Source organism: Pieris rapae, chromosome 2 (assembly GCF_905147795.1).
Source record: "Pieris rapae chromosome 2, ilPieRapa1.1, whole genome shotgun sequence".
In the NCBI taxonomy this organism is placed as follows: Eukaryota; Metazoa; Arthropoda; class Insecta; order Lepidoptera; family Pieridae; genus Pieris; species Pieris rapae.
The window spans coordinates 227,548-248,021 of NC_059510.1; the positions used below are offsets into that span (position 1 = coordinate 227,548).

At 32.1% G+C, this 20,474-nt stretch overlaps 1 non-coding gene across 1 annotated transcript; it reads left to right on the forward strand.

Annotated features, from left to right (window-relative positions):
* Positions 1–5,687: 5,687 nt before the first annotated feature.
* On the forward strand, positions 5,688–5,760 carry Trnar-ccu. Its single transcript has one exon. It is a non-coding gene; the product is annotated as a tRNA-Arg (tRNA).
* Positions 5,761–20,474: the final 14,714 nt, after the last annotated feature.

Consider the following 20,474-nt stretch of genomic DNA (forward strand, 5'->3'; position numbering starts at 1 on the left):
CATTATCATAACATTTATTCACTTATTACAGTTCACCTCATCATATATATAATGGTATATCTTATGTATATGTTACAAGCTATTTATCTAAAATATATGACGATTGTGACGATAGTAAAAGTTACAATTTTTTTAATGTTACCTTGATACCTAATCAGCTAGACACTTAACAGGGTCTTTTTTTAATTAAAGTAATGTTTTTTTCTAAATAATTGAAATTATAATCGGGCAATTCAATGGATATGTGCCTGAACTTCTCTGTTAGTTTTAGCAGACACAATTTGGTAAATTATACAAGGAGGATTATGAATAGAACCTATACCTAGTATATATATATATACCTTTATAAAAATTTATTCTGTACTAAAGGTTTTTAATAAAACAGTGTATAGTGTACAGTTTTAAGTTATTTTCGTGTTAATAAAGACGATATGTTGTCGCACTCGTGTCGCACGCTCGGCTGAACATACGTCTGATTTATGTCAACTTGGGCAGGTGTAAATTATGACAAGTAACCGTTTGACAATGTTACGCGCAATTTATAATGTTCAAATATTTAATAGAGAATATAGAATTCCACACTAAAAACTACAGTACAGCCTTATTAAAACCTGAACCAACCATGTCGCTACAGAATCATTTTTGTGTAAAAAAGGGAAAAGAAGGTAATTTCCTTCGCATTTCCACGCTAAGATACTGCAGTGAGATGATATAATTGTGAAAATGAAAGTACGCAGCGTAATGTTCATAAATTCATAATTCGCAAACTGGGTTAGCTCTCAGTTCAGCGTCGCGGGCGCAGCGCAATAATTTAAATTCACGTTTTACGACTAAGTCTAATTAGCCGCAAATATATAAATGGCAGACATATTACCTGGCCGTGTATCATGCAGCTCGCAATCGTTCCGCTAAATCTCGGCTAATAAGGACTCGTGTTTGGGGATAATGGGGTAAAGCCATTCAATTTCATTATTATTATTATTAGATTTCGATTCGCTAACTATTCCAATGCGCGTCATACTTGCCATTAGTTTGATCTTTTAAAAATACTATTAAAACGTTTGAATTTATTTATATGTGTACAATAATTAACGTCAATATAAACATTTTGTGAGTCTGACCAATCTCGGTACCATCCTTTTAGTTATTATCGGCCTAATTTATATTTGTAAGCCCCTCATAACTCCTACAAATTATAAAGGTACTCACCATAATGTATTCTCGAGACGTGTCCGCACACTTTTCATAACAAAAGAGTTGCAAACTATGGACAAGGCCGATTTGTCAGCTGTCAGGGCGCACCTTAATTACGTGTCCTCTTCAGTCCCGTCTCCCCCCGGCGTGGCACCTTGATTAAACGCCCAGCTATTTATATTTCTACTCAGAACTTGGTTATTTTGATTTGACGGGTTTTGGTCAGCAACTTGCTCCGCAATTTATGCTACCTACTTACCTTAATTTCCCTTACGTTAAACCATTTGAATTTTCTTATGATTATGTTCTTTGTCTGTTAGTCTTAGACCAGAGTATTTTGAAGATTTTTTACTAAACTAACTAATGGAAGAACTTGACAAAACCAGTGCGAAGTTAGTACTTGTGGTGTTCCCGATTTGCACCTACAATATAGTGGAAAAAATAATAGATATGATCTAGGTGGTAATTGATAAAACGAGTAGCAGCCGCGTCTCAGTAAATCATTTAGTCGCTTGTGTGTGAGGGCGCCTCTGTCGTTTTATTTGTACCTGTGTTACAGTTAAAAGTATACTCAGAAGAAAAAGTGTTTTCGTTACCAAAAAAATCCCTTGACATTGTCATAGCATTTAAAGTAAACTAATTAAATCAATGTTTAATGTATCCTTCATTCAATCAAACAAATCAAACGGAAATATACAAAACCATTCATTAATTTACATATTTTTTATTCATTTATTTAAAAACAATATATAAAGGAGAATAATCGAATATGAAAGGGTACATACGAGCACAAAATAAATTATTTGCAGCGATTTTGTATGCGAGTGTAGGTGAGTAGGAAGCTGTTTGTCAATGTGACAAATCGTCGGAGCTATCCCACTCAACGCTTTTAATATTTTAACCAATATTCTATTACTTTTATTGCAATTTCAATATATCATTGTCCATAAACAAATAAATACATATACAATTATGTATGTGTAACATGCACCTTCAAGTATAATATTTATTATTTCTAAACCGCTGTGCTGACCTAATTACGCCCATAAGACTCCATGATTCTTCCATCAAATTCTACTCAACGCTTAAATTAAGGTGTTAATGTTGTGTTCAGCTTTAAAATTCAAAGATTTAAAATGTTTACGTGATATTATGGATTCACTTCCCGACTCATAAACTCCACCTAAATAAGCTTAATGCCGGGTGCTCCAGATTTTTATAGCGAATCGATTATTGAGATTAAGATAAGTGGATTTCATAACATAATAATATGCATTAAAAAAAGGAAGAATAGCCATAGAAACGTTCGCTATCGCTAAAACAAAAAGATAAACAAATGGTCGTTAAAGTATCGAAACGTTAAAAAATCTAGTGGCGCTAAAATGTTTCATGTTTTGGCCTCAGATTTCTCTAAATACTTTGTGATCATTTGCGTCTCATATGCAAGTATGTGATCAGCCTTTCGATCCATGTTGTCGATTTTTTGGGACCGTCGGAACGAGCGTTAAATGCGCACATAGGATTGGAACTTTCGACATCAGGGAGTCACAAGCAAAATTCTAGGCGAAAACTTCTTCACGATAGTGTATTTAATATTGTGTAATTCATAATAACATTGATATGAATAATCTTGATTTTAAGTAGGTTTGGTGTTGGGTTATAGAATTCCCTACGCAATGAATTATGCAAATAAAATAAGTTAGGCAGTTTTGTTTAATTTTTACCGTGTACTTAAACAAAAGCAAGTATGTCTTAAATACATTTAATCGTGTAGAATATTTCGCGACCTCGACCAATTTGAAAAGTCAAAACACGAATTGGTGGAAATATATATTACGCAGCTAAAGTATAAATGTTGGTATTTTAGGAATTTCATAATATATTGCAGGTAAAATACAGACTCGCATTAAATAAACAATAAATTCCAACGAAAAATGCTTTTAAACACGTAATAAAATTCAAAAAATCCATTTTAATCTATCGAACCACCTGAGCCAAAATATTTGACCTGAATGTCCCGAATCAAGTTATTTTCATAAAGCTCAATAAATAGAATCACCTTGCGATGTCGCATATTTTCGTTCAGGTGATTTAATTTATTTAAATTAATACTTATGTACTAAATATAGATAATAATACTATCAATATATTATAATGAACAACTCATAATATTTTATTGTTCATGGTATTGTGAACAACACAACAATATATGAACGCTCCTTGCCAAATTGATTATATTCAATATAAAGGTTTTTTTTAAATTCAATTGCAAATAATTGAGGAACATTTCTTTGTTCCAGTTTAGTCATTTCACTTCCTTAGTTATACCTGTATTTAAATGAGTTCTTGCTGTAAATGTAAATTTAGAGTCAAAACATTATTTTTTATCATAAGTGAACAAAAGTAAGTATATATGTATGTATATATATATATTACAATATGCTGTATATATACTTTAGCTTGATGTTTATTTTAGGGACGGTGATAAAAGTTTATCATAATATGTTGTGAAGTCGAAACGTTTTGTTTTAAAACACGTGTTTACTGTTATGATCTTTAAACATAATTCAGAATTCAGTTTTATTAACTTGTATTTCATCGTTCAGTGAACGTCTTATATTAATACTTCGCGAGATGTTGCCAAGAGCACCTTTTCAAGACTATAACTTTAGTAATGTAGAATTGTTTTATTTCTTTATTTTGTCATGACATTATACCAACATATTGTGTTAAGTTTTGCTTAACTTTTCCCTCACATTATATCCTTAAAAATTAATATAAACTTCTAACTCATCAGTCTATCTGCTTGTCTGCATTTTGAAAAGATCGTTAGGCAAATAGCTCGAATACCACTTGTCAAAATGTCATTGTCTCTAAAGTTTAAATACACATGTTCGCTATTAACTATTTTTATTGTGAATTATTTTTGTGCTCGCCTCCTGCAAAGACAATTGTTCTCTCAAACGAACAGATGCTTTTTATTGCATTGTTTTGAGTCTAAGGTAAATTTTATTCTCCGTAAAACTTAATGATTTTTAAGATGTTTCGCTTGCACAATCATTCTTCATGAACATAAAATGTTATGTAATTTGTACCAACTGACTAAATAGATATTTTAATTTCTAAAATTATTAAAACTTTATTTGTCCCGCGGCGTGAAGACGCAGCAGCTAATACAGTTATGTATATTCACAAATATACCATCATATAGTTAAGTAGTATATAATTGTTCATTCAACGTTTGCTTTAAACATAAAAGTATAAAAACTTTTACAATTGATCAAAAAATCTTAAGACATTTAAGAAGAATCTATTTCAGAAGTACGCGGATAATGTTAAATAGGAGGTGAATTTATCAAAATAAATATACAACAGTTATTAAAATATAATGAGATGATAATATTATCGTCCCAGAGGAGTTGGGGGTTTGGATTAAAGCTTTGTTCTATGAAATAAGAAAGCACATCAAAAGGAACGCAGAGCAGGTACTTAATATAATTAGAATTCTCTGTAACAATAAAATTGCCAATTACACTGTATACACGGTAAGCACGTGTCAATCAAGGAGGCTGGGGTGAGCCCCTCCGTCTTGAACAAGGTATAGGATTGCTGAAGACAGAGATTGCATTGCCGAACTTAATGTTGCAAACCTCAAGGTGTACTTAGTTTATAGAATATTGTTTTCTCTAAAAAACACATAGTACCTTTTGTGAGAGGTATGTATTTATTTATAAGTCCCTAAACATCTCAAATTATATACAAATACACATTAATTAAGTTGGAATATAAAATATTAAAACAGCAAGGAAATAACTAAATATGCAAACACAAGATATAAAAAATAGAAACCTAATCGTCATTAAGAGTAAAATACTATATCAATGTTAGTAATTAAGTTGTAAGAGTGAGATTTGGCCGTATTTATGGCACTACAGAGCCTGACATCACTGGTATATTTAGGTTAAGTAGCATATATACCTATATGTTCATTTTAAGAGCCGGCGTTCTCTGATGTCGTGGTACTCTGTGGTGTCGAGATACCGTGAAGCGTACGTTTAATGGCATACCGATTGAGTTTTTATTTACGTACGGACCGCAAGTGCCACATTTATATGTTAATCAAGCGGCGCCGGGGGAGAAGCTTATAGGTGCTTTTAATGAATTAGAGATTAGCTTGGGCTTTTAAAAGCTTTTTCAATGTAACTGTTTATTTTCGTTTACCTAAAGGTTATGTAATTTGAATTTGTTGATATTAAAATCACTTAAAACATTTCAACTAAGTATACAATATTTTAATAATCTAAAGCATTTGTAGAACTGTGTCAGGCAAAGTAATACGAACATTTTTAGTGTTGTTAAAAATTCGTTATACGGTAGTAGACATTTTTATAAATTCATCTAAAAACTTTTATTAAAAAATATATGCTGCCTTTAAATTTACAGCAAACAAACTGTAAAATTATCTTATCAGCTATTTCACTTGTAGGACCATCGCCCCTGTGGCCTAATGGATAAGGCATCGGCCTCCTAAGCCGGGGATTGTGGGTTCGAGTCCCACCAGGGGTACATACTTTTTGTTTTTATATTATTGAAGGATTTTTAAGTAATCACATTTTATAATGTTAAGAATGTCTTATGCGCGATAAATTTTTTGTAAATATTTATTCTTATCAGTCTGCCTTCGCGTTTGGCTTTTTACATTTTAAATTAATTTAATTAAATTACTTAGTGCAATTTCTAGGAAGAATTAGAATATCAATACTTAAAATTCTAAAACGAATGTTTAGTAGCGAATAAAACATTACTTCAAAGTCAGGTTATGGCACATTAAAGATGACGGGACAAAAACATCAGTTGTGACGTACTTTATAGACGGATAAATCACATTAAGGTGTCCCACTTATGCGTTACATTGAAATGGTTTTAATCGGAATTTTATTTTGGGGCTGAGTGACCGAATACAATTTTTAATTTTTATAAATTATGTTTTTGTTTATACAAGAAATACATTTTTTTTTAATTTTACACTTATTCAAGTAATTTAAAGTCTTTATACAGGACCACTCCTGAACCTGGATCATTCCTCGCTGTGATGGTCTAATCGAATGTCAATCGATTAGAAGGTGGCTGACCTGTAGTAAATTTCTAACTATTACCATGGTAAATTAAAAATTCACTGGCAAACATGTTAAGAGTTAAAAAAAAAATTATAATTTCTGTAGGTATTTCAGTTAGAATGAAATCTTAAATCGTTCGATGGAATGCAATTGTCACGCAGTATATCTTTCTTTAGCCAATTCACTATGAAATATTACTTTTATGAATGTTTTTATTCGCGCAATGCACATCTCGTAAAGCTAATAAACACATCATTTCGATGTTACGATAATAATTTTTATAGAACTTTACACAAATTTTGAAATTTTCATATCCGAGTTAGACTATACAAGATTACCTAATAGAAATGTTATTTTGGCTGGGATACGCCCTGACTACAGGCACAAATAATGAAATTTCATAAATTAACTTCTTTATCCATTATTATTATTCTTCCATATTTATGTACATTGAGATTTTATGATTCTGCGAAAACACCGGATCTGAATATTACAGATTTACTGTGTACAGGGAACATTAAAATTTACTATATGTTATTAATACGAAGCTATAATGAACTCTATTCTACGGTACTAAAGCTTACTTTTCCATGCCCCGTTGTGCAAGTTAACTATGAAATATATTAAAGAGTGGGTCATCCGGAAGAACGTGTTTTAAGTCTTATTTCAGTTTTCCGTTTCCGGTTCGTTAGGGTTCGTAGCGTGATTTTAATTAATTATTTATTCTTATACATTGTTTTATAATTACGTGTGTAGTTTTGCAATAGGTAATATTTAGGTCGTGGATAGCCAATTATATATTATTAAATACAATCTACCCATATAAAAATAGGTAATAGACGTGAAACTTTCTTGACAATTATTTAAAATGATTTATGGACAAAATACAACAACAATATAAATTACTCAAATACAATAATACAATACTGTAAATATGTATGAAAAGCACATTACAGTCAACCAAACGGTACCTCTTAGAATAAAAACTAGATCATAATTCAGACGGGAACGTCTACATTTCCCACGTCTAGAAAATGACTAGAATTTATGTCTGAAACAGCCGGTGTGCCTGATATTGTAGAAAGAACGAATTGTTTTTTAAATAGACGTCAGAGATGCGCTTGACAGATATTGTCATAAGTGTTATTAGATGTTATCTTTAGTGGACTAGATAATATTAACGTAGTAGTGAAATTTTTTGTGACATCAATTCTTATTGTTATCTATTTGCGAATCTGTATATTATAAGATATAATATACTCAAGAGCTGACCTAATTAAGGAGTTTCGTCAACGCAGTATTAGTGACTTAAGTGGCATTCATAATTAATGAGAATTTCAATTAATAAACAAACTAGTGACTTATAATGCCGCATAAGCATATTATCTGACTTCTATTACTGCAGTGAGTCACCATTCAACAAACCATTCATATATTAGTGCCTGTTATGTTTACATAATATTATCTTTGTTAAAAGCATTGTGTGCAGGCGGGTCAAATTCAAAATTAAATAATTAAAAGAAAACACAGTAAACACTGAATGAAAGAGACAAGAATCTGGGCCGCCGATTGGTGCAAGTTAAAGACACCTGTCTCACCTTAAGTTTCAGCCAATCACAGAACAGTGCACCTGTTGGGTCGATAATAAGGCGGGGCGGCCCTCTACCTGTAGACCTCTTGCAGGTACAAAAATTCACCTAGGTATAACAGGGATTTAAACGTCTTTCGTTAAGGGAATATGTGAACATCACGTTCATTTAAAAGTTCTTAATTTATGATTTATTTAACAAGTTAACTCTAATAAGGTCAACGAATATATCTCTTTACAAATTAAACAGATTAATTTTTATACCTACTTAAACAGCAGGTTTAAACAGAAGATCAAATGGAACATATGAAGGTATGGTATTTTATGCACTCATACCATTTATCGCGTATCAGTTTTTTTTCCATATGTTCTGGAATGCTGAGACAGATGTGGCAGCCACATGTGCAAAAGAAAACAAAAGTTCCCGCACATACTTACATCATATTTTATTTACCTTGGCCGATCACAATGGCCAGCAGGCCGCCAAAGTGGCGTCAGATATTTAAACGAGGAAGCTTTGCCAAAATACAATAGAAAAAACAGGTGTATTCTTGTTAGACGGCGACAGATCTGAAAGGCGTATTACACGGTATTTTAGCGCGGCTCTGCCGGAAATCCTGCGCGTAACGACTAACGATGTGTGGACACCTTACCTGCGGCACTCATTAGTCGCTCGCTGTCGCTGCTAGACGCGGAGTTTCTCATATCGCTGTAAAATAATTCTCTTAAAACTTATACAAAATAAAGAATTGAAGTTTTTATCAATATAGGAATAGATAGAATTCCCATAGCCAAAAGCTGAGTTTAGACATTTGTAATTTGATTATATAAAAATAATATATACACTGGAAACACTCATAAAAAGAGGGATTAATTATTTTTATTTACATTATTACAATGGATAATTCAAAATGTCCAACAAAATTATAATCTCCAAAAAATCTACAAAAAAGAATATTTTGTCCAAAATTAAGAATCTATCGCTTCACAAATCTGTGATTTATCTAGTTAATATGTAAAATGTAATTATAATATCTTTAATATTTTTCAATTCCGCAAAAGAAGTGCTGGGACCATGCGTGATAACTAGTGATAAACTATTGTGATAATTTATTTTTAAAGTATATACCTATTATGATAGTGAGCGCATCTCTCAAGCTTTGACAGACATGTAGCAAAAACATCTCAATCGTGTTGATGCCTACACCTTGAAAGCTTCCTTTATTTCACCTCTTCAGTACATAATGCAACATACTTGGCACAAAACATTAAAGAGCACGAGGTTGACAGAGATAAAAAATACTTAAAATTCCAACCTAATTGTAAAATAATGTATCATTTGCTATAATTTTTGGCTGATGTTTTATCTTCTAGGCGAGAAAACTGATATAATCGCAATGATTTATTATCAATGCGGCGGAAAATATGAAACTGTTAGAATAGTAAACTCAAGTCAATACAAATCGCTACATATTATTTAAGACAAGATTTTTTATTTACATTGTTGGTGATGTGAAATTTCGTGCATAATCTACATAGATGGAATCAACGGCGTATAGATAATATAAGGAAATACTGAAACATTTAAACGTTTTTATTTCATATCGGCATTGCTCATGGACGATTATCAATAGTATTTTATATAAAATTCGTATACTTAGGTACCCAGTAGCGTAAACCGCGGTAAAGCTACCTGTCCCCTGAGTGTAGTATTTTTTATCAACCCTCCAAACCAAGCAAATTGCTACCCGATATCAGCCAGGTTAGGGAAATTAGACACTGCTATAATTATTTAGTGTAACTTGCACTAGAAGTAAAATCAGAAATATAATTATAAAGAAATTATTAAAATAAAATATGGATTAGGGAAAAGAATATTATTTTTTTTACAACATTTGATAAATACTAGGTTTATAAATATACAAAAAAGTTCATTTGTGTATTGCAGATGCAAGATATATTATTGTAAATTTATACATTAATATTAATTGAAGTGAATTATTGTTAAAAAAGTGTTTGAATGAATTCAAACACCTTACGTCTTTGAGCCAAGCATTTTTGGCTCGGATCCATCTAAAAAAGTAATTCTCAGGTAATCACCCGTACAGGCAGCTGTGGCGTCCCCGTTATTTATTTACACTCGCTTCGAAAAACGTGACTGCTAATAGTTGTGTTATTATTAGATTTATATACAAACCGCACCACGAACTCATACGAATTGTTAAAACCTTAAAGTTGATATTCTAAGATATTCCAAATGTTAAGCGATGTTTTATCAATATCTGAAACTGTGTTTGTGCAAAGAAATGCTTGAACAAGAACATAGATCAAAGAAGCGCTTCCTGCACGATTACACAAAAGTGTAAAGTTTTAATCTCAGGTGGAGGTGGCGTGTCACCTGATGGGTGACAGTTGACACCTGTCGCAAGGCCGTATGACAGTTGACAGGCCTCGTGACAGATTGAGGCGCCCGCCGCCCGCGGTCCTCTATTGTTTCCGAGTTTCGCCCGCCTTTTTGTCTGTTTTTTAATCACGCTTTTTGATCCTACCATAACGCGTGAATTTTGTCACTGAACACCTTTTGTTTTACAAGCTATTCAGTGGTGTGGATATTAAACATTAAAAGAGAAAAATATTAATGTTTTCTAAAATCAACACTACTTGTGTTACCATTTCTACGTAAATATAAACTGGTTTATGTATTATCAAGATTTTAAGATTTTAACATCAACGCACATCACACATTAAATATGTACATAACTTGTGTGTACCTGATTTGATTTCATTATTTTTCACTTCTTTGCGAGTTTAACCACGTAGAGTAGGTAAAAACTGTATTATTTTATCACAAACAGCATCCCAGAGGTATGGAACTGACGCGGACGTATGAAAGCGGAAATTAGGTCGAAAGGCTGTAGTTGGCCGTGGGCGGTATATTTCCGTTTCTGACGTAGGCATGCCTACTTGTGACGGGTTAAAACTTCATTAAATCAAGCTTACTTTTATCTTCAATAAAAAAACTAATAATATGTCATTTTTTACTGTAACTTACTTTAATATTAAAACGCACCTCATCATATAAATGTAATTAGTCTTAAACTATATAAATATTATATTTAAAATGTATATTATTTTGGCTTGAAATCTTTTTTAAATTCAACGTGAATCGTTTCACTTTTTCTGCGAGCGAGCATGGTGGGTAAATAAAAAGTCAATTTAAATAACATTAAAACTAAACTCGCTCAAGTCTCACTCCCTTGAGTACACAGGTTTGTTACTATGATAATGTCACTTACGTGTTTAACTAGCTTTAGTAGTATTTTCTTTGAGATAAAATGTTACCTACTATCAACTTTTTAAATTTTTCTCTTTTTTGGACAAAACTCGAGTACAGCTTAGTACTCTGATTTAACTTTAGTATAATCATGATTTTATTATTATATATTATTGGTATTAGGTAATATGTTGTATCTACTACTTTCAGATCGCTGTAAAATTAAATTACCCACGTCTGCCGACCGGAAGTATAATGTTTCAAACGCATTCCGTTACCTGTCCGCTATAAATATCCGGACAGACACGCCCATCTTGTTGCCTTTGATCGTTGAGGTGTTACACCGTTCATCATTATTTACATTTATACGTTCAATATTAGCGGACTATAAGTAGATTTTTTTTTCTCTCAAAATTAATTCTAATGCAAAAAACCAAATCATATGTCAAGGAGAACATTCGAACTATCATATAATAGGATATACTATTGAATATGGTTCATGTGAAATACTATTAAACTAATGATTATAAAACATGTTTGTAACACATTTTAAATTTTCACCCTATCATATTATCTTTAGTAATGAAAAACTTGACATTACAGAAAATTTTCCCTACAATAAACAACGAATAAATGTGAATATTGAAAACGGATGTTCTTGTCACCTTGTGATAGACATTAAAATACAAATATACGCATATACAATGCATTAGGAGCGTAGATATTTAGTAACACATTTAAAAAAAGTTCTCGTCTCACTTTTGTCTTCAACATAAACCTTACGAACGCATTGAAACTGTTAAGACAAAGATCGATCCTAAAATACCGTTCGTGCATACCTCAGACGACGTGAGCTCACTAAATCTGTCACCTTGACTACACAAAGAAATCTGCTAACTAAATTGACCCATTAAAAAGACAATTTCACACCTAACTCGACGTAAATATATCGTGATTCAGAGCTAAGGTACGGAACGGCTTTACATTTTGAACCGGGCTTATTTGAGTCATAATATATCCTTTAACTACAGATTATGTACATATAGCGAGATATTAAAATCTATTTACAGAAGTACAAAACCCTGTAATAAACTGATGAGGGTTGAGGGCGTCAACAGTGAGTTTCACCTCGCTCCAAGTCTTTCTGAACGAGCCTGGGTTTACTTGGGACGGCCACGCTTGCACTTTCCTTGCTAATCAATTTCCCGCTGGGGATATAATTGGAATCTCTTCGGAGTGTATGGCCACCATTTCCATATGCGTCCCTTCTGCTGACTTATCGGAGTTTCAGAATTTTGTGTACTGCTATTCTTATAAACATCTAGTATTAAATCCAATCGGAACATCTATGTTTTTGCTTGGTTGACCGTCAAGTTTATTATGTCTACCTACATTTTTGTTGCTGTTTTGTAAATTTTATATAAGTACCTACATCTGTGCTTTCTAGTAATAATTATTAATCTTAGTTTATAATGTTTTCTCAGTAAGCGAATTTTTGTACATAATTCATATGAGAAATAAAGTTATTCTAACCTTATAATGTTCTTCAACGGTCTGTTAACTTAGGCTCATTGATCATTTATCATTCTAAAATAATACACTTAAATTTTGTTTACATTATTCATACCAATTAAACCAAAAGCTTCGTTTTAAGCTTTTTATTTATTGTTAAAAATAAATGGATTTTTCTTCTTTGTTCGCCAGTCTTGACACCAAGCAAGACTTAATCACCCTAATCATTTATTAATATGATTTTATACATACAATTATTTTCCCTTTGTTTATTACTAATTTCTCCAAACGTAACATAAACACGTCCATTTAATATTTGAGTGAGTCAGGCATGACGTGAGTGCAATAACTCTTTGTCCTGCTAACTTCAGGTGGCTCACACGTGCGAAGTTACTGCGAACAAAGAAGAAAAAAGAATAAAAATTCATTTATTTTATGACAAACTTAAATGATAACGTTTACCAACTTCATTAAATTTATCATTTCAGCAGCAGAAGTTCTAAACTGCTCTATAGTTTTGTAGTATTTTCCATATATCTGAATAATAAAAATTCACCAGAAATTGGACTTTCACTACTACACGACTAAATTTCCTTTTCTAAAATTACAATGTCTACGAGCAAGAAAATGTCAGGCATCGGCTTATATTATAACATTTGATTCGTAAAAGCTTAGAGGTTATTGTTTATTAAATTCTGCTCCAGAGGTTTTTAATAAAGGCGCAGGAAGGAAAGGACAGTATTGAGTATTTTTCAATAAGACCCGTGAGGCCATGTTGTAGCTAAATCTGATAATACTCTATTGCTTTTTATAGCGGTCATAGTAACTTTGATAAGATTAAGATATCTTATGTATCTTAGTATTAACAAAAACATCAGTAGATGTATTTTTTAATGTTACTTTTGTGTTTAGATTATTTGTGAAAATTATTATTTTTATTTCAAAAGGCACACTAACGAAACACCAACAGAGAACACATGACATTCAGAAACAAGACACATGCATGTACATCACCGACAAGTGTTCACCTTAAGGGAGAAACATTACAATTAAATAAAATAACTTAAACATTAAAAGTAAAAGTGCTATTTAAAATTTTTAATATATTTCTAATTATCACTATTGGCCTAAGTGGTTGCAACATCTTGCGCATGAAGACATGCATTATTGTATATTAATATTAAAAAAAAGCAAATTTGGAATTTTTATTTCACTTTGTATACTGCCATAGTCCTCGGATCAGAAGTCAAAAATGTTGAGTCGTGTTTATTTAATACAATTTTGCTGTAACGATAGAGAATCGAGACACTCTTTTGTTTAGCCTTATTAAAATATTTCCCGAAGACATTCGCTCGATTATCAGTTTAAATTTACTTTATCAATAAAAAATCTCGCCGGCAGGAATTGTTTCTATATAAATTGTTTACATAATAATGTAGCCTTTGTCAAAAAGATTGGTGATTGCAATTTTGTCAGTGATAGATAGATACTTTTTACATATTGAGGACATTGTAGACGATAGCTTTAACAATAAAATAAAAATCATTTAATTCAGACCAGTATAAGTCCATATATAGATTGAAGAGTAATTAATACTTATTACTGTGATTGTAAAATTCAAATTTAAATTAGCCAAATGAATAAATGATTTAATTCATGAATCTGCGTTGCTTTGAGGCACCGGGCATATGGTCATGTATATTAACCCAATGTCTCAAAATAGCACATTCGGGTTTATTACCTATAACCATCAGGATATTGTTAGTACTCGTTTAAGCCCTTAAATTACAGTATTACACACATTAAAAGTAACTTTGAGGCGAGCGGCTTTTAAAGGTAATAAAATATAAAGAAATATTTGTTCAGCCCAAGAGACATTATTGCTCAGAACTCAAGTTAGCAAAACTCGTTAATTTGTGAATTTTTTACATATGTCAATATGTTTTCATATCACTAACGTAGCAATCAAAGTAGGTTGTCATACCTCTGCGTGAGTTATGTAATCTGTGCTACATTTGTACTTATAATAATATTTCATCAGCGTCGTATGGGTAAACATCATAAACCGTTTCGCGTAAACTTTCATAAATATCCTCCAGTGGCCGCAAGATCACTCGATATCAGAGTGTTAGTTAAACGGCCCGTAATGTACAACAATCATAAACAACATTACCTGTGAAATATAGTCTGTACAACCGGGCCGTTTTACGTACTGGGGGGACCAACTCTTTGACACAGTTAGGATACTTGAAAATTTTAGTTTTTGCATCTTTATTACTCTAGTGCGCAGTCATATTGAATACGGTAGAAATGTATGTGATTCATTTGAAACACATTGAAAGTATTCAAATATCATTTACTCGACACCTTGCATTTATTAGTACAAGATAGGAACGGAACTTTTTCGTAAAAAAATGTACATAGGTGTCAATAGATGTCTCTATCTCCAGATTTGTTGTCAAAATGAAATACAATAAATTAATACAAAATAATAATTTTAGTTACACTAGATACTAAAATTGCACGTACTGATTAAGTTTATATACATTATATTTGTTAATAATGAAAAAATATCATTATAATTTAAAAAAAAATAGAATTTTATTACAATTCCTTCACTAATCTAAAGGAACTTCGTTCCATCCGGGTGTCCTTTGACACCTCTCAAGTTTTTTTTAATTATGTTGTATTAAGTTACTATTTTTGTTTTCTAAACATCTATTTCTACATCTAGTTTAGAAATGATAAGTAATAGAGAATAATCGCGAATCACCAACAGCATCCCACGAGTCCGCCGCGCTATTCTGAGATGGTCACCCGACAGTTTGGCAAGTAGATTGGCGCGCTTCCAAGTTCCCGCTATTTGCTTATAATTCCGAATCAATATGCTAGCACACGTGCATTTGACTATTTCCCTCATAAACGTTGTAATCGACGCTGTAATTCACGCACAATTGCGATTTAGATCCACCATACAACGTGTTTAGCCTGCGATCTGTATTGCCTTATTAAAGTATCTATTAGCATCATAAAGGAATTATTGCTTTGTCTGTTTTGTATGGAATTAAATATGTATGCACTGTACTGCGTATATTCTACCCTTCTAGTATCTCTAATTGTCTTGGACATTTAGAGATACTAGAAGGGTATTAGCAAAATTCTCATTTAGGTCATTAGATTTTTTGTTAGTAGACAAAATGGCAAGTAACAATAATTAAATTATGTATTACCTTTCTTGTTAAATGACGATATAATATAAAACTTCCGATGTTTATTTCTGTCGAATGCACCTGTCCTAAGATACACAGTGTGTTAAAAATAAATAAGTGTACTCTCACAAGAGGAAGAACGATTTCTTGCTCGTATATGTCAAACTTGTGACACAAAATCCTACAAAGAGGATTTTTTGAATTAAAATTTATTGTTTAAGTTATCGTGAAAATGCGCATAGTTGCACCGGTAGTGTAGTGTAGCAACCTGTTCCATTTTCAATAAAAGCTCAGTTTTATCGGTCATAAAGAACCCGATAAAACTCGATATCGAGAGAGATTCGATGCCTTATCGAATATCGCTTCAATATATTCCCGAAAACATAAACAGTTTACCTCATAATTTGCGCAAAGGATTTAAAAGAAAATTTTATGTTAAATCTTCATCATAAAAATGTAGGTAAAACAACAATTTATGAAAACAATATCAGAGAAATTCCTCGCATTAAACGATATGACTCCGATACGACTGTACTACATATTATAAGTTCCGGAGCTGCGGCTGTCTACCTAATCGCGGTAAACTTAAAAACTACTTCACGGATTTTCATGCGGTTTTCACCATTTACCACCATTCACTAATTATTTGTTAAGGTTTATGGGTAGAAGCACGTGCTCAGATAGATTCTTCTTAACGATTTAAATATTTGACAATGTCCAAAACTATATATTCTTGCAATTTATTGTTATAAAGAAAAATGTCGTTCGTGTCAACAGCCAGGTGCGGACATACGACAGTGTTCGGACAAACATCGCTACATCTAAAAGTATCTAGGTGTGTATTAGTTGAGAAATTGCCAAAAGATTAGGGATCGTGCGTGGGCGTTATTGAGGCTGAAAAACTTAACTACATTGATTTATCGACATATCATAACTCCACGGGTTATTGACTGCTTCTTTGTATTCATTATACTCGACCGTTGGTAAATAGGTATTTATATAACATATGATGTAAACGATACGCACTTTTACGGCTAAGTTAATATCTTTCTGCAATGTTATATTTGTAAATATAACGAAGTTGAACGAGCGGTTAGATCTCATTAATTTTTTTTTAATTTCAATCCCTCGTCATTTAGAAAATCATAAAATATAATATAATATAAATCTAGTAATATTTTGCAGACATGTTGACAGTTGACAGACAACTATATATATGTAATGATAACAATTTCGGTGGGATTTAATGAATTTATTTTCAGTGTGAATATCGAACAAACCGTAAGCAATTAGCCTAGAATTAGAACTAAACGTAAACGTGTTGAATTAGAAATACAAATGGCCCACAAATTGTTCTCACACTCCACATCGCCGAGAATAGAAGTCAGGTACTGAGTATAAATCAGCCCACTACACATTTCTAAAACTGCCCACTAAATATACACGCACTACAAACAGAATATTCGGATTTCCAAGCCTACACAAAATTACGATAATTTCTCGAATTATTCAATCATTTGTTTCAGAGTCCGTGAGTGGCCTCTCATCCCTAGAGACGCAGGTTCGATCCCCAACAGTGCACCGATGGACATTCTTTCTATGTGCATTCCTTTTAGAAGGAAAACATTGTGAGGAAACTTGCTTGTCTTAGGCTCACAAAATCAACAGGTGTGTCAGGTACAGGAGGCTGATCACCTACTTGCCTATATGATAGACAAATGATAAAAAAGGTTGTAGCACTAGTACTTTATTTTTATGAAATTATCGTTTAAGTAAAATGATACAGCCTTCGTGCTAAGTCCACATTACACATCGCAGCAGAGTGCTTATCCATGAATCCATGGAGGTGGCGAATAAAATATTTAGAAAACTTATGAACAGCGAAACATGTTCGTGAGAAAACTATTACTGTTTGAAATTTGTCAACTACAGAATTACACTGAGGTAACATTGTCACGTCTTTTCATATACATATTTAACTCTAATTAGCTTGATTTTGGCGCTATATATATTCCTTTTAGTTAATAATTTGTAGTATATTCAAAGAGGTTCGGCAAAAACATCAGACAATTTGATTTCTCTGCGGAATAAAGTCGTTTTAAAGGAATGAAGTAATTTATGGCGCCATAAAGAATTAACTACACCTCTACCACCTGGACCATAAACCTAGTTAACGTCGTTTTGTGGAAAACAAGGTAAAGTTTTTTTTAAACACTTAATGATGTCAACAAATGATGGCTGAATACAAAGGCTTGATGGTAAAATAATATCTCTAATCAAAATATCTATAAGCAGTGCGACTCTCATTCTTCAGGTCGTAGGTTCGGTTCCCGGAAAACAAATCAAAAAGTAGAAAAAAGTTAGCTTGAACGGCGCGGCGAAGAAAAACATCGTGAGTAAACCGAACCCAAAAAGTTGATGGCGAGGGTCAGGCACAGGAGGCTGATCACGTGCTTGCCTGTTAGAATGACAAATGGTCACGAAAGAGATACAGAAATCTGAGGCCCAGACCTTAAGAGGTTATAGCGAAAATTGAAATGTATTTGAGAATATATAGCTTGTAACAAATACTGTAGATATATCATTATATCTTATGACGTGTGAAGTTTAATAATTAAAGTTACGTTTAAGCACTTCTTAACGTTAGTAAAGTACACATACATAGTTCACAGTATATGTGCTGACAATTTACTCACCGCACCATATAGATCATGATGTTAAAATAAATAAAATCAAAACTCAGTTAGTAAAATGTTTCTCTAAGATAAAAGCAAACGTAATCAAAATAAAATTCTGGCTAATTCAGTTGCGCGCGCAACGCTTGCGCAAACTAGAGTCGGAAGTCAGGTGTCATGTATGATCTCATTTGTATTTGCCTACGTGTTCTAAAATTTATTAATTTATTTTTATTATACAAGTTCTATAAACGAGAGGTTTCCGGGGTGTATAGTAGTAGTTTTGGAAAATTACTTACCAATTAGCTAATTAAGAATCGTGACTGTGTGGATTATGAAAAGATGTGCTCATGTGCTCTTAAAAAGACCATCTTTGCTTAACTAAAATGACGGTAAGATGATACTTAAGTCGTTTAGTTGATCACCAAAATTTACTAATAATCTAAATTTTGTGACTGTGTTGCACAGTCCTTACTTATCATTATAAAATGAGTATCGGCGATGCTTTGGCTTTGGTTTTAAGGCGATTTTTCACTGAACACACAGAGACCGGACATAGCACATCCGTAACTGATAAATACAGACGTGTGACGGACGTGTGTTTACCTCGTCAAGGTGTACCAAGCGTACGATATTCCCTCTATGACGCAACCAAAACTGTGCCAGGCTTATTGAACTTATTAGTTATTATAATTATCTATTTTTAAATCATATGTAAAAACATGTTTGTATTGAGCGTTCTGCTATGTATAATGTGTCCTATGATTGTAACATAAATATATATCAGGTGTGCCTCCTGCCCGTTTGCCCCCGGTTCTATAAAAAAAAAATATTAAATTACCCCCAAACTAATTAAATATATTCATGAAGACGTTTAAGTACGTAATTGATTAATGTTGTCGTCTTGCCAAATGTACATATTTTAAAATCAATGAAAAAACTTGTAAACCGCAACAACCCGAATTGCATCACAGAAAACAATAAATAGCTGTAAGCTCTGTTTACGATGACATTAAAAGCCATAATATTGACGTGATTTAAATGATTCCTTAAATAATAATCGTGAAGATTTTTCAACTATAAACTTTGCAATAACCATTGAAATAAAATTAATACCGGATTAGATTTGATATATTTATAAGGCGGACGTGACCAATGTCTAAATTGAAAAATATGTCAATTGTGAGAAAAAAATACGCAAAAAGAAACATGTGTGCAATTCGCACGAGGAAGATAGTACTTTCAAGAATTTTGGAATTAAGATTATTAGACAAATACAATTTTAATTTTTAAGTTAAATATCTTTTATTAATTTTTATAAAAAAAACAATGTTTAACAAAGTTTTTATATATGAAATTAAATTAATCTCTTATTTAATTGTGTACATTAATGTTTTTTTTAATTCAGAAAATGATTTAATACACACTTATTCAAAGTTAATACTCAATTTCCCTCAGGTTAAATATTATGAATTTGTGTCTGTTTTTTTTCGTTTCATCGATTTTTAAATAACAACGATGCTAAAGTTCACTTCAAAAAGTGTTAAAATCTTATGAAAAGAAACAAAAAATACCAAACTTGTTGAATAGACAAAACAAAGTAACTTGGGTATATTTTACAAGGACTCGTACATTGGTTTTCAGAAAATATACTTTGGAGAAATCGTGTTGTTAAAATTGAATACAATATGTCTTTTAAGTGCGTTCTATTCTGTTATAGACTTAGTGGAATTTCAATCAAATCACTGTTTTGCTTATTTTGCTGTAATAAGCTCACGCTAGTAAAAATACCTTAGTTTAATAAAATAGAAAGGAAAGTTTTACGAGGATCCCTGCGGTCAGGAATATGAAGGCCATGCCGTACCCTTTATATCCGACTACAAGTAGCTACATCAGATTGAACAA